At 41.2% G+C, this 11,678-nt stretch overlaps 1 long non-coding RNA gene across 1 annotated transcript; it reads right to left on the bottom strand.

Moving 5' to 3' along the window:
- Positions 1-5,271: 5,271 nt before the first annotated feature.
- On the bottom strand, positions 5,272-7,375 carry LOC131257528 (uncharacterized). The gene is made up of 3 exons (XR_009177480.1): positions 7,083-7,375; positions 6,886-6,965; positions 5,272-6,730 (listed from the first exon to the last, which is right to left on the bottom strand). It is a non-coding gene; the product is annotated as an uncharacterized LOC131257528 (long non-coding RNA).
- Positions 7,376-11,678: the final 4,303 nt, after the last annotated feature.

The raw sequence follows: 11,678 nt of genomic DNA, 5'->3' as shown, positions 1-11,678 counted from the left end.
AAACGAATCTGCGTAACTACGACTAGTTGAGTTGAGGCTACGACTGGTTGTAGGACCCCTACGACCGGTCGAGCAATCACCACGACCGGTCGTGAGTCCCGGACACCAAAAAATGAGCTCGCTGGACTTCGAGTCGTGCAGTACTCGACAAGTCGAGCAACTCCCTCGACCGGTCGTGGATGACCCACAACCGGTCGAGCAACAAAAAAATCTGAAGATTTAAGGCTTCAGACAACAATCTCCACCAAGTCTTCAATCTTCAGCCGTGTAGCTCCTTGACCTTTTCTCTTATCTCTTCATTTCATCATAACTTCAATCAACGCTTCTCGTGCACACTTCGTCCTTCTTTTACGCTATCGCCAAGCCCAGAGAAGTTGCACAGAACTTGAACAAATCTGAAGATTTAAGGCTTTAGACAACAATCTCCACCAAGTCTTCAATCTTCAGCCGTGTAGCTCCTTGACCTCTTCTCTTATCTCTTCATTTCATCATAGCTTCAATCAACGCTTCTCGTGCACACTCCGTCCTTCTTTTACGCCATCGCCAAGCCCAGAGAAGTTGCACAGAACTTGAACTTCTCTGTAGGAACGACCTTGGTGAGCATGTCTGCTGGATTCATGCTGGTGTGAATCTTTTCCAATGCGACTCCTCCTTCCTCGAGCACCTGTCGGATAAAGTGGTGACGAACATCAATGTGTTTAGTACGAGAGTGATAAACAGAATTTTTAGCCAAATTGATAGCGCTCTCGCTATCACAGTTAACCGGCACGGCCTCCTGCTGAAATCATGCCTCTGATCAAAACACCTTCTTTAAACGCTTTCGTCACTGCCATATATTCAGCTTGGTCGTGGAAAGAGCCACCACGGACTGAAGTTTCGACATCCAACTGATTGCTCCATCCGCTAGTACAAACAAGTATCCTGAAGTAGACTTCCTGAAATCTATATTGCCTGCATAGTCGGAATCCACATATCCTACCAACTTTGTCCCTGTTTTCTCAAAAGTTAAGATGTAGTATTTTATACCTCGTATGTATTAAAGTAGCCATTTCACCGCCTCCCAATGTTGCTTAACGGTGTTTGACATGTATCCGCTCACAACACCAACTGCCTGTGAAATATCCGGTCTCGTACAGACCATGTTATACATTAAACTGTCAACCGCATTCGAATAAGGCACATGAGACATATCCTGCTTTTCCTCATTGGATTTAGGACATTGTTCTGAGTAAAGCTTGAAGTGAGCCGCATGGGCAACACTTACTGACTTTGCCGGTCCATCTCAGACTTGATCAATACCTTTTCAAGGTATTCTGCTTGTGACAACTAAAGCCTGCTCCTCTTCCCGTCTCTATGAATATCTATGCCGAGGACCCTCTTTGCAGCCTCCAGATCTTTTATCTCAAATGTCTCTAATAACTGAGTCTTTAGTATGTTGATTTCAGACATATCATGACAGGCGATCAACATACAGTACTAGGATGATAAATTTTCCATCACTCAGTGTCTTGTAATAGACACAGTGATCGTATTCACTCCAAGTAAATTTCTGACTCACCATGAAAGAATCAAATTTTTTATATCACTATCTAGGTGACTGTCTCAGGACGTACAACGACCTCATTAACCTACAAACCTTTTTCTCTACCCCTTTAACTTCGTAGCCCTCTGGTTGCTTCATGTAAATCTGCTGTTCCAATTCCCCATGCATGAATGCAGTCTTCACATCCATCTGTTCTAACTCGAGATCGTATTAGGCAACCAGTGTCAACACGAATATGATAGATACCTGCTTAACCATCGGCGCGAATATTTCTGTGAAGTCGATTCCTTTTCTCTGAGCATAACCCTTCGCTACTAACCTTGTTTTGTATCTATCATGTTTCCTTTTAAATAACCACTTACATCTAATCGCTTTTCGGCCCAAAGGAAGCTCCACCAGCTCCCATGTATGATTTTTGTGCAACGAATCCATCTCATCATCCATCACTGCCTTCCACTTTTCTGCATTAGGCTCATCAAGAGCCTCCTGAATAGTAGAGAAGTCCCCCTTATCTGTAATGAGGGCATATGTAATATTAGAGTCGTCCATGTATCTTGCCGGTAACCTGCGATCACGCGATGGGTTCCTTCTCATGGGTGGCTGCTCCACCTGACCCTTTACCTTTGTCTTCACATCTGTCTCTGCCTGTGTATCATCTGTATCAATCTGGACGTCTACGATCACCTTTTCTGGTTCCTCTTGCTCCTTTTGATCATTCTTGCGAAATAGGGAGCTTTCATCGAATCTGACGTCATGGCTAGTAATAACCTTGTGTGTGACCTTGTCAAATAACCTGTAACCTTTTACACCAAAGTTATAGCCAACAAAGATATACTTTTTGGCCCTATGGTATAGCTTATCTCTCTCAACTGACGGTATATGAGAGTAAGCCTCACAACCAAATATGCGTAGATCTGAGTAGTCGATTTTTTAACCACTCCATACTTCCTTTGGAATTTTACATTCAATTGTCATTGAAGGAGATCGGTTCACCAAATAACAAGTCGTGTTAACGGCCTCAGTCCATAGGTCCTTGCCCTATGCAACATTACTTAACATGCATCTGACTCTCTCCAGGAGAGTTCGATTCATTCGCTCAGCCACACCATTTTGCTAGGGCGTGTGGCACACTGTGTTGTGCCTGATGATCCATTCATGCTTGCAATAATCATTAAACTCAGTAGAAGTAAATTCTCTATCATTGTCGGTCCTTAAAACCTTTATTTTTCGCCCTGACTGTTTTTTTACTATTGCCTTCCATTGCTTGAATATGGTAAAAACTTCGGATTTACGTTTCATGAAGTAAATTCAAATTTTTCTGGAGTAGTCGTCAATGTCTGGAGTAGTCGTCAATGAATGAAACAAACCATGACGACCCCCCAATGGAAACTTCTGGTGATGACCCCCATACGTCAGAGTGCACATAATCAAGCACTCTCTTACAACCATGTTTTTCAAATTTAAAAGACAGTCTAGATTGTTTACCATATATATAATGCTCGCATATATCTAAATCAGAATTTTAAAAAAATGGAATCAAACACCGATCAGAAAGTACCTTCATGCCCCGCTCGCTCATATGACCCAGACAAGCATGCCACATACGTAGAGACGTGGAGTCTGCAATAGCTGCTGCCACTCCACCTGCCAAAGTGCTCCCAATCAACCTGTAAAGGTTTCCATGTCTCTGCGCTCTCATAACCACGAGTGCCCATTTTGAAACTTTAAGGACACCATCAATATCAGTGAACTTACACCCTATAGCCTCAAGTGCACAGAAAGAAATCATACTTTTCTTCATATCAGGAACGTGCTTGACGTCAGTCAAGGTACGCTCCATCCCATCAAACATCTTGATACTCACTGTGCCAATAGCCACAACATTACAGATATTGTCATTGCCCATAAAAACTTGCCTACCATGGCATTCTTTGTAACTAGCGAACCAACTCCGTTGAGGAGTCATGTGATAAGATGCTCTTATGTCAAGTATCCACTCATCTTTATGATTATCGTGTAAGTGACCAATTATGGAAACAGATAAAACATCACCACCACTTGATTCTTCATCAGATGTGACCACATTGGCTTTCTTGGAAGAAGCCGCTGAATTTTCTTTCTTCGTTTTAAGATTTCTACAATCCTTTTTCATGTGTCCAGACAACCTACAATTCCAACCCTTTAATTTTCCTTTGCCCTTGCCCTTGGATTTGGATCTAGGTCTTGAGGATCCTGTACCTCTCTCAGAATCTCTGCCCCTCGTAATCAGTGCATCGGAAGATGCCACCATGTCACCGTTTAACTTTCTCATAGCCTTTCCTCGAATGACTGAGATAACGGTGTCAACACTTAGTGTTTTATTTGCGGTGCAGATCGTGTCCCTGAAAGACTCATATGATGCAGGAAGAGAATTCAACAATATACATGCTTATTCCTCATCTTTGACCACTTCCTCCATATCCAGCAATTTACACATCAAATTATTAAAGTTGCTGATGTGGGTTTCTAGATCTCCACCCTCTGCCATCTTCAAGGTATAACATTGTAGCTTCAAGTGTAGGCGATTTTTAGAGGATTTTTTTGCATAGATGTTCTCTAACTTCGCCCACAAACCAGCCGCAGTTTTCTCCCTCAAAACATTATAAAGAACCTCATCCGTGAGACATAAACGAATAGAGGCTAAAGCATTGCTATCAAGGTTTTCCCATTCATTATCTTTCATGGTAAATTTTCACTCCTCAAGAGCCTTAATCTCGTCTTGCTTGATTAACAGGCTAATCATCTTAGCCTTCCATAACTCAAAATTATTTTTGCCCGAGTACTTCTCCATATCAAACTTGCCGTTTCCCATTATTACTAATCCTGCAGATTCAGATCTGTGCCCCAACGATTGCTCTGATACCACTTGTTGGGGATTTGTGTTGCGGAATCACACAGATCTAGATCTAGGATAGCAATTCAATAGTAACAAGCAATCATAGAAGAATACAAAGTTTTAACGTGGAAAACCCTTGCGAGAAAAAACCACGGCACAAAGCGACAGAAATCCACTATGAAAAGAAACTTACAAGAGAGAGGACTTATCCAATTCGAACAACCTCGAATCTCACCCTTGCTACACCCTTTGAATTCCCTAGAACCCCTTTAGAAAGCTTTCAAATTATTTCTCATTATTTAAAAAAATCCTAGGGACCCCTATTTATAGTTTAGGCAACTTCCTTTCACACCTTAGGAAAGACTGACTCAAATTTCCGCAGTCCGCATCAGATTCGGAAATGAATCTGCGTAATTACGACTAGTCGAGCTAAGGCTACGACCTACGACCGATCGAACAATCACCATGACCGGTCGTAAGTCCCGGACACCAAAAAATGAGCTCGGTGGACTTCGAGTCGTGCAGTGCTCGACAAGTCGAGCAACTCCCTCGACCGGTCGTGGATGACCCACAACCGGTTGAGCAACAGAAAAATCTGAAGATTTAAGGCTTCAGACAACAGTCACTGCTCCATAGGCCCCACCACGATGTATTTCTTTCATCATGACATTCTTACATATGTGCTGATCAAAAACCACGTACGTGACCAAGTAGAGATGAGAAGTATATAACTATCAGGTGGACCACAATACAGGAAATCCGGATCTTGCATTAAAATCATCCAAAGGCCTGACATCCAAACTGTTGATCAGGATTATTGCTCCTGATGAAGGGAAATAAAAATCACGCCAATTGTGTGGATGACCCACTCCAATATCAGGTTGATTCATTAATGTAAGCAGTGCAGAATCAGAATCTCTTTCACTTAATTTTCATTTCTCAAGAACATATTCACAACATTTTCTAAGAATCAATGACACCCATGTTAAAAGAGCATGATGGCCAACCGTCCTACATTCAAGTCACTCCATCACAGCTACCTGGTCCATTAATAGTTTAATCTATGCGAGACAATAACTCTCACTACATACAGATAGAGATAGGTGTTTGTGACCCATCTTGGACTGTCATCCATTGACAGGATATTATTGGGCCCACATGAATGTGTGGCCATAATTTGTTCCCTGTAATTGTGGGTGCATTGATTGCTGAGATGGATGAAAACTAGAAATTTATAATAATAATAAAAAAAAAAAACTTGAGAGAGGTAACTTAGAAAATTATAAATAAATCCACATACATGCCGGTATGCACGTGTGTGGTTTTAATAGCCATTGTCATGCATGTAATGTTTGAAAGGTAGAGAGATTGTACTCTGTAGTTGAGGCGAGCTTGAATACAACCCAACATACTATAATAATAAAAATCAGGACTTTTTCCTTTAAATCTGGGTCATCTTAGGGGTTTCAACATCACCACATATGACAAGTTTCACTGTATACGATGGAATGACAACAAATAACCTAGATTATATCCACAAACTGTCATGATTTGCTTATTTTAATCAACGTGAATAGGAATGGCCAATGTAACTTTTATATAATCATGGATAGAAACATAGGTTGAAAAATGCAATTTTAGATGAAAAGATGGCCATCCTCATTTTCACTGCCTACATGATGCTGTTCATGATGACAATGAATTGGATTGTTAAAGTATACAAAATGAAGAAATTGCCTTACAGATGTGCCACATGGTTCAACCTGTTGTTCACAGAGTACATTATGATGACTTACAATTTTTCGTCTCACCTCATTCTCTTCAAGTTTGTTGTATCCCGGCAATTCCAACTGTTATCGAACCGCACTAGTGCTCAAACCGTGCCTCATGTACATTTAAGATTTTCGAAAACATCTATTTCGTGGATGTTTTGCTATGAGGATTAAATTACACTTGTACAATTAAAAAAAATGCAAAATTACTTTGTGGAAATGCCAGCATAAGTAGAAACCAAAATATGGCAGTGGAGTGGTAAAGAATAACACTTGATAAAATACAGAAATGTATGAGGGCACTGTGGTATCATCCTTGAAAATACAATGTTCGCCAGAAAAAAACCTTAATCTGTTATCTAAACCCAATAATCGAACTTTTTATATATGAAAGAATTCCCAAGTAACTGAATTTTAGTGTAAAATAATTTCGAATTAAGAAAAAGGAAAAAAAAAAAAAAAACCAAACTTAAAAATGTCTCACTGAGGAAGCTCTACCGAACACCCACTGCTGATTTACGCTACCATGATTCACTCCCCCTTAACATTAAAAAACGTCTCACTGAGGAAGCTCTACCCAACACCCATTGCTAATCTACGCTACCATGGTTCACTCCCCCTTAACATCAAATTAATAACCAATTGTTCAAATTGGGATGAGTTAAAAATGAAAAGCCCCAAAATCAGAAACTTACAAGAAATCCGTTTCAAGCTGGGACGATGAATATACTTAGAGTTAGCGGAAGAGCTCCAAATAGGCAGAGATGTAGCCCACCTGCAATGAAGTAGCGGAATAAGACGATCCTCCTCCCAAATTCATACCATAACAGAGAAAGTGAGAAAAAAATTTCCTGAAAACTTCCCAAATCAGTGGTCCCATGAAGGGGCCTACCTGTTGTCTTCACCCCGTTTTAGAAATAGGAGTCCTCTTCTCCCTCTCCAAATCTAAAGATGCAACATGCAGGGGTATAAATCGAGCCTGCTTCCTGCCATTTCTGCCCAAACGCGCCAACATCTCGTCCTCAACGGGTTGTCATTCCACATCCGGCGGTGTCCGTACGCTAGATCCGCTATCACTGCGGGATCAACTCGAGGAGTCATCGAAATACCGTTAGTTCCCCAACGTAAGATCGCCCGAATCCCTCTCCTCTGACAAATGTATTCAGAAGTGAAAGATGGGAGGGATGAAGAAAGTTTCCAAATGTGTAAGGGATGGAAGAGGGATGAATTTTACAATCCTACCCCTCGTTTTTCACCCTAACGCGATTACCCAAACACGTTCTTAGAGATCATTTTAGAGCATTATCAAAAAAATGAATCATATCCAAAGATCATAACCATGCCACAAATAGCAGCGGAGATAATGATTTTCACTATTAAACAATTTCTAGGGCCTACCATAACGTTTATTTTCCATCCAATCTATTCATAAGGTCACAAAGACCTAAATGAAGAGGACAAAGAAATTTCATGTTGATCCAAAACTTGTGTGACCTCAAAAAGGGTTTCCCCACTGCCTTTTGCAGTGTGGTTCACTTGATAATTAGATCTGTCTTATTTTTTGTGTCAAGCCTTAAAAGGAGCTGGCCAAATGATGGACGATTTAGATATAACACATATCTCATAATCAGACCCACAGAACTTGCCGGCGTCAATGCAACAGTTTATATAGCTAGTGTGAGGCACACCAGCCAATCCGCTTCCCCTTTGAACTGTTCGTATAAGTTGGAGATCGAGGAGTGTCAGCTTTCGTCTTTGTGCGACATGTATAGCTGGTTATGGTACACCGGTCAGTCCGCTGACACGTGAAAGGCACTGCTCTGACAGGCAGGACCATCCAATTCTGTGATTTGAGAATTGTAGCCTCTAAAAGGGTGGGCCACTACGCGCCGTACATAATCTTTTTTTCAATAATTTTAGGGCCTATTTGGTCCGTTGAATAAAAGGATATTGAATTGTATTAAATGGAATTAACAACATATTGTACAATGATTGCATGTATAGAAATACTATAGTATTTTAACCATCCATTTGGAATAAAATTCTTACCACGGAGAACATTGGATTAAACAAAATCTTATTTGGTGAACTATATAATTGTAATTAACAGACTAAATTCACAAGGGATGCCATTCACCTGTACACACATATATAATAAGAATGTCAGGTGTAAACCATGCATATGGGTAGACCGCATAGATAAATGCATGCATAAATGTGGGCCCATGTCAAAATCCACGGAAATTCTGGGTGTGACCATATGCATTTCCATGGACCAAATGTGATTACATCCAGCATATTCCTAACCTTTCTCATCCTCCCCAAATGATGGATGGAATTTGCAAGGACGGAATGCAGTTCTATCTCACCTAATACCATTTAATACCTTGGGCAAAACGCCTCCTTAGAACATGTTCAAAGATGAAGCATATTTAAATATCAAGTGGACCACACTACAGTAAACAGAAGTCATTGAATGCTCACCGTAATGTTTATTAACCGTGCAACCTATAAGGTCATACAAACCTAAAGGAAAGGAAAACATATATCATCTTGATCCCAACTTTTTATGTTCCACATGAAGTTTCTAAGTCGATCACCACTGTTTACTTTAGTGTTGAAATCTTGCCTCAAAATAAGGTGAAAATTTGATGGATGGCGTGGATATACAACAAATACATTAGGTGGTGAGTGTTGTCTTTATTATGGGGCCTACCTTGATGATTTGCTGTATATCCACATCATACTTCCATTTTTCCAGAACATTTTAGGATATGGTCCAAAAAATTAAGCTGATCTAAATCTCAGGTGGACCACATCACATGAAACAGTGGTTATTGAACACTCCATTAAAAACTTCCTAAGCCTCATCGTAAGTTTTTCATAATGTTTGTTTTCCATCCAACATGTTTATAAGGTCAAACAGGCCTAGACTAAGGAAAAATAAAAAGATCAGATTGATCGAAAACTTTTGTGGCCCACAAAAAGTTTTAATGGTAATTCACCACTGTTCCAGTGATGTGGTCCAATTGAGATATGGATCTTTTTAAGGTTTGGGACAGAGTTCTAAATTGATATGGAAAAGTAGATGCACGGTGTGGATATATAACAGATCCATCAATATGAGCCCCACAGGGTACAGGTAACACCCACTAAAGTGTTACCCCAGTATCCGCCCCCTTTAGATGCTTGGTCTGTATCAACTTTCCTTCAGTTGCGTAGGCTCTGCCGACAGGAATGCTCTTCGTTTGGTTTGTACGAGGGCAGGGTGATTTGCCAGAATGGGCGTTGGAGAAGGTCGTCATGGCATATGAAAGCCAAATCCAAGCCACTCATAAGGTGGGTCCCAGCGTAGACATGCCATAGCCCATAAATCAGGTAGGCTATTAGTGTCCATGCCATGAATCTACACCGTCCAAAAGGACATTCCCATTCTTGGATGGACGTGGCCCGAAAGTCAAATTGGTTGCATGCCAAGATATAAATGCACCTTTCTTTTTCATGCTTATCTAGAGTAGCATCGCTGCTGACAAGAAATCTCTCGGAGAAGAAAACATTTTTTATTTGACATTGTTAGTTGTTAGATTTACAAGATAGAATTGTAAAGTATATAAAGCAACCACTGGCTTCACCTATCATTATAGATTCTAACGTAAAATGTAAAATAATCCTTGTCTAGTGAATATGAAATTTTCGCTTTCAAAACAAAGAAACTCACGTGAGCTTATCGTTGGACATAGGCCAGTGGGGCTCACTGGTGTGCAATCACTAGTGGGTCGGTCTCATGAGGCGTGTTTGGCCCGACACGGTGGTTGAGATTCTACCATATTAAGAGGGTTATGATGTGCTATTCTATCCCATTTACTGTTTGGGACAGCGATTGTACTTCAGCCCAAGCGCCCTCGTAAACGTAGCAGGCTGCTCGATGGATTCAGCAAATCCCACCTACAGATATCGCTCATCCCTCAAAAGAGTGTGGTATATGGGATGTGATGGACGATCTCATTTGAGACAGCCGTCTCAAGACCGTGCTCTGATGGAAGAGACGACTCACATTACTCGGTGCGTCTCCATATAAAGTCAACAAAGCAGTGAGTTAGGACGAATGGTGTGCCCTGTTTTCCAGACCGGCAACGATTGTTAGGGGTGTACATCGAGTCGAACCGAGTTGAGCTGGCCTCAGCTCGACTTGGCTTGGCCACTAGCTGACCTCAGCTCGAACTCGACTCAGCTCAGTCCTCAAGCTTGACTAGCTAGCTCGGCTCGGTTCGGTCAGTAGCTTAGGCCCGTTCGAGCCGAGTTCGCCATTGCAACATTTTCACAAACACCTAGACTGCACCTTCAAAATCTCATTGTATTTGAGATAGCGGCAATGGTTTTACAGGTATTTTATCAAACACCTTCTAAGCAACATAAAAATCAAGAAAAAAAGGGTGTTGGTTTCATATACATACCTTCCTTGCCACTAGCCACACTTCTTTGAGTCATTTCATCAAACACTTGGTGAGCAACATCAATATCAAAGTAACCGAGTCACCGAACTGGTTCGATCCGAGTTTGATTCGAGCTGGGTTCGATCCGAGTCGAGTCAAGCTGGGGCTAGCTCGAACTCATTTTCGAGCTCAAAAAATCAGGTTGACTCGGCTCGAACTTAGCTTCGAACCGAGTCGAATCGAGCTTTTTCGAGTCGAGTCGAGTCGAGAGAGCTAACTGAGCTAGCTCGGTTCGTGTACACCCGTATCGATTGTCTTCCTCACAACCGGCGAGCAGGTAGGAATCTTCGACAACCGAAGGTAAGTTCGATAATAGCCAATGATTTTGGTATACCATTTTAAATCTATAGTAGAGTTTGTATGCCTCGATTGGGTGTGGGACTTGTAGGGTAGAGGAAGAGTCTTTGACATTGTGTGGATCCTCAGTAGCAAGGAGGAAAGAGAAATATTATGTTGTACACATTGGTCACCGACCGAGCATATATCTTTTTTGGGATGAGGCCAAATTGGAAGTCGAGTCTTCAAAAACTGGAAAGAAGCATCTTCTTTTTGGGACAATCACTACAATAATACAACTGCTCAACCAGCTATAGGACGAGCCAAATATGAGGGATATGTATCCGCCTCTTGTGATGAGCTTGACACAAGGAGTACTTACTGGTCGTCGACCCAACAGACGACCCGAGCCATGGTTTCTCGGGCTACTTCGACGGATGATGCCGCCATGTCCATTGGAGAGAGAGTAGCTGCATTTGTAACGAGAATTGTGGTTATGTTTTTCATTTTGTATGTTATTATTAAACTTTAGTTTATCTCGTTGGATATCTGTTACTGTTTTAATGAACTCCACTGAAACCCTTTTCATGGTCTGCATACCTGATGCATCATGGTCCTTGCCATTTGATTACTTGTGTTTTATGAGAAAATGAGGTTAAAAGTGAGCGTAAATTTTTTTATATATGTGGACACAAATTCACGCTGATGATTGGTCCACA

The sequence above is a fragment of the Magnolia sinica genome, chromosome 10 (genome assembly GCF_029962835.1).
Source record: "Magnolia sinica isolate HGM2019 chromosome 10, MsV1, whole genome shotgun sequence".
In the NCBI taxonomy this organism is placed as follows: domain Eukaryota; kingdom Viridiplantae; phylum Streptophyta; class Magnoliopsida; order Magnoliales; family Magnoliaceae; genus Magnolia; species Magnolia sinica.
Note: the sequence above shows the minus strand (reverse complement) of the source record. Positions and strands in the feature narration are given on the sequence as shown.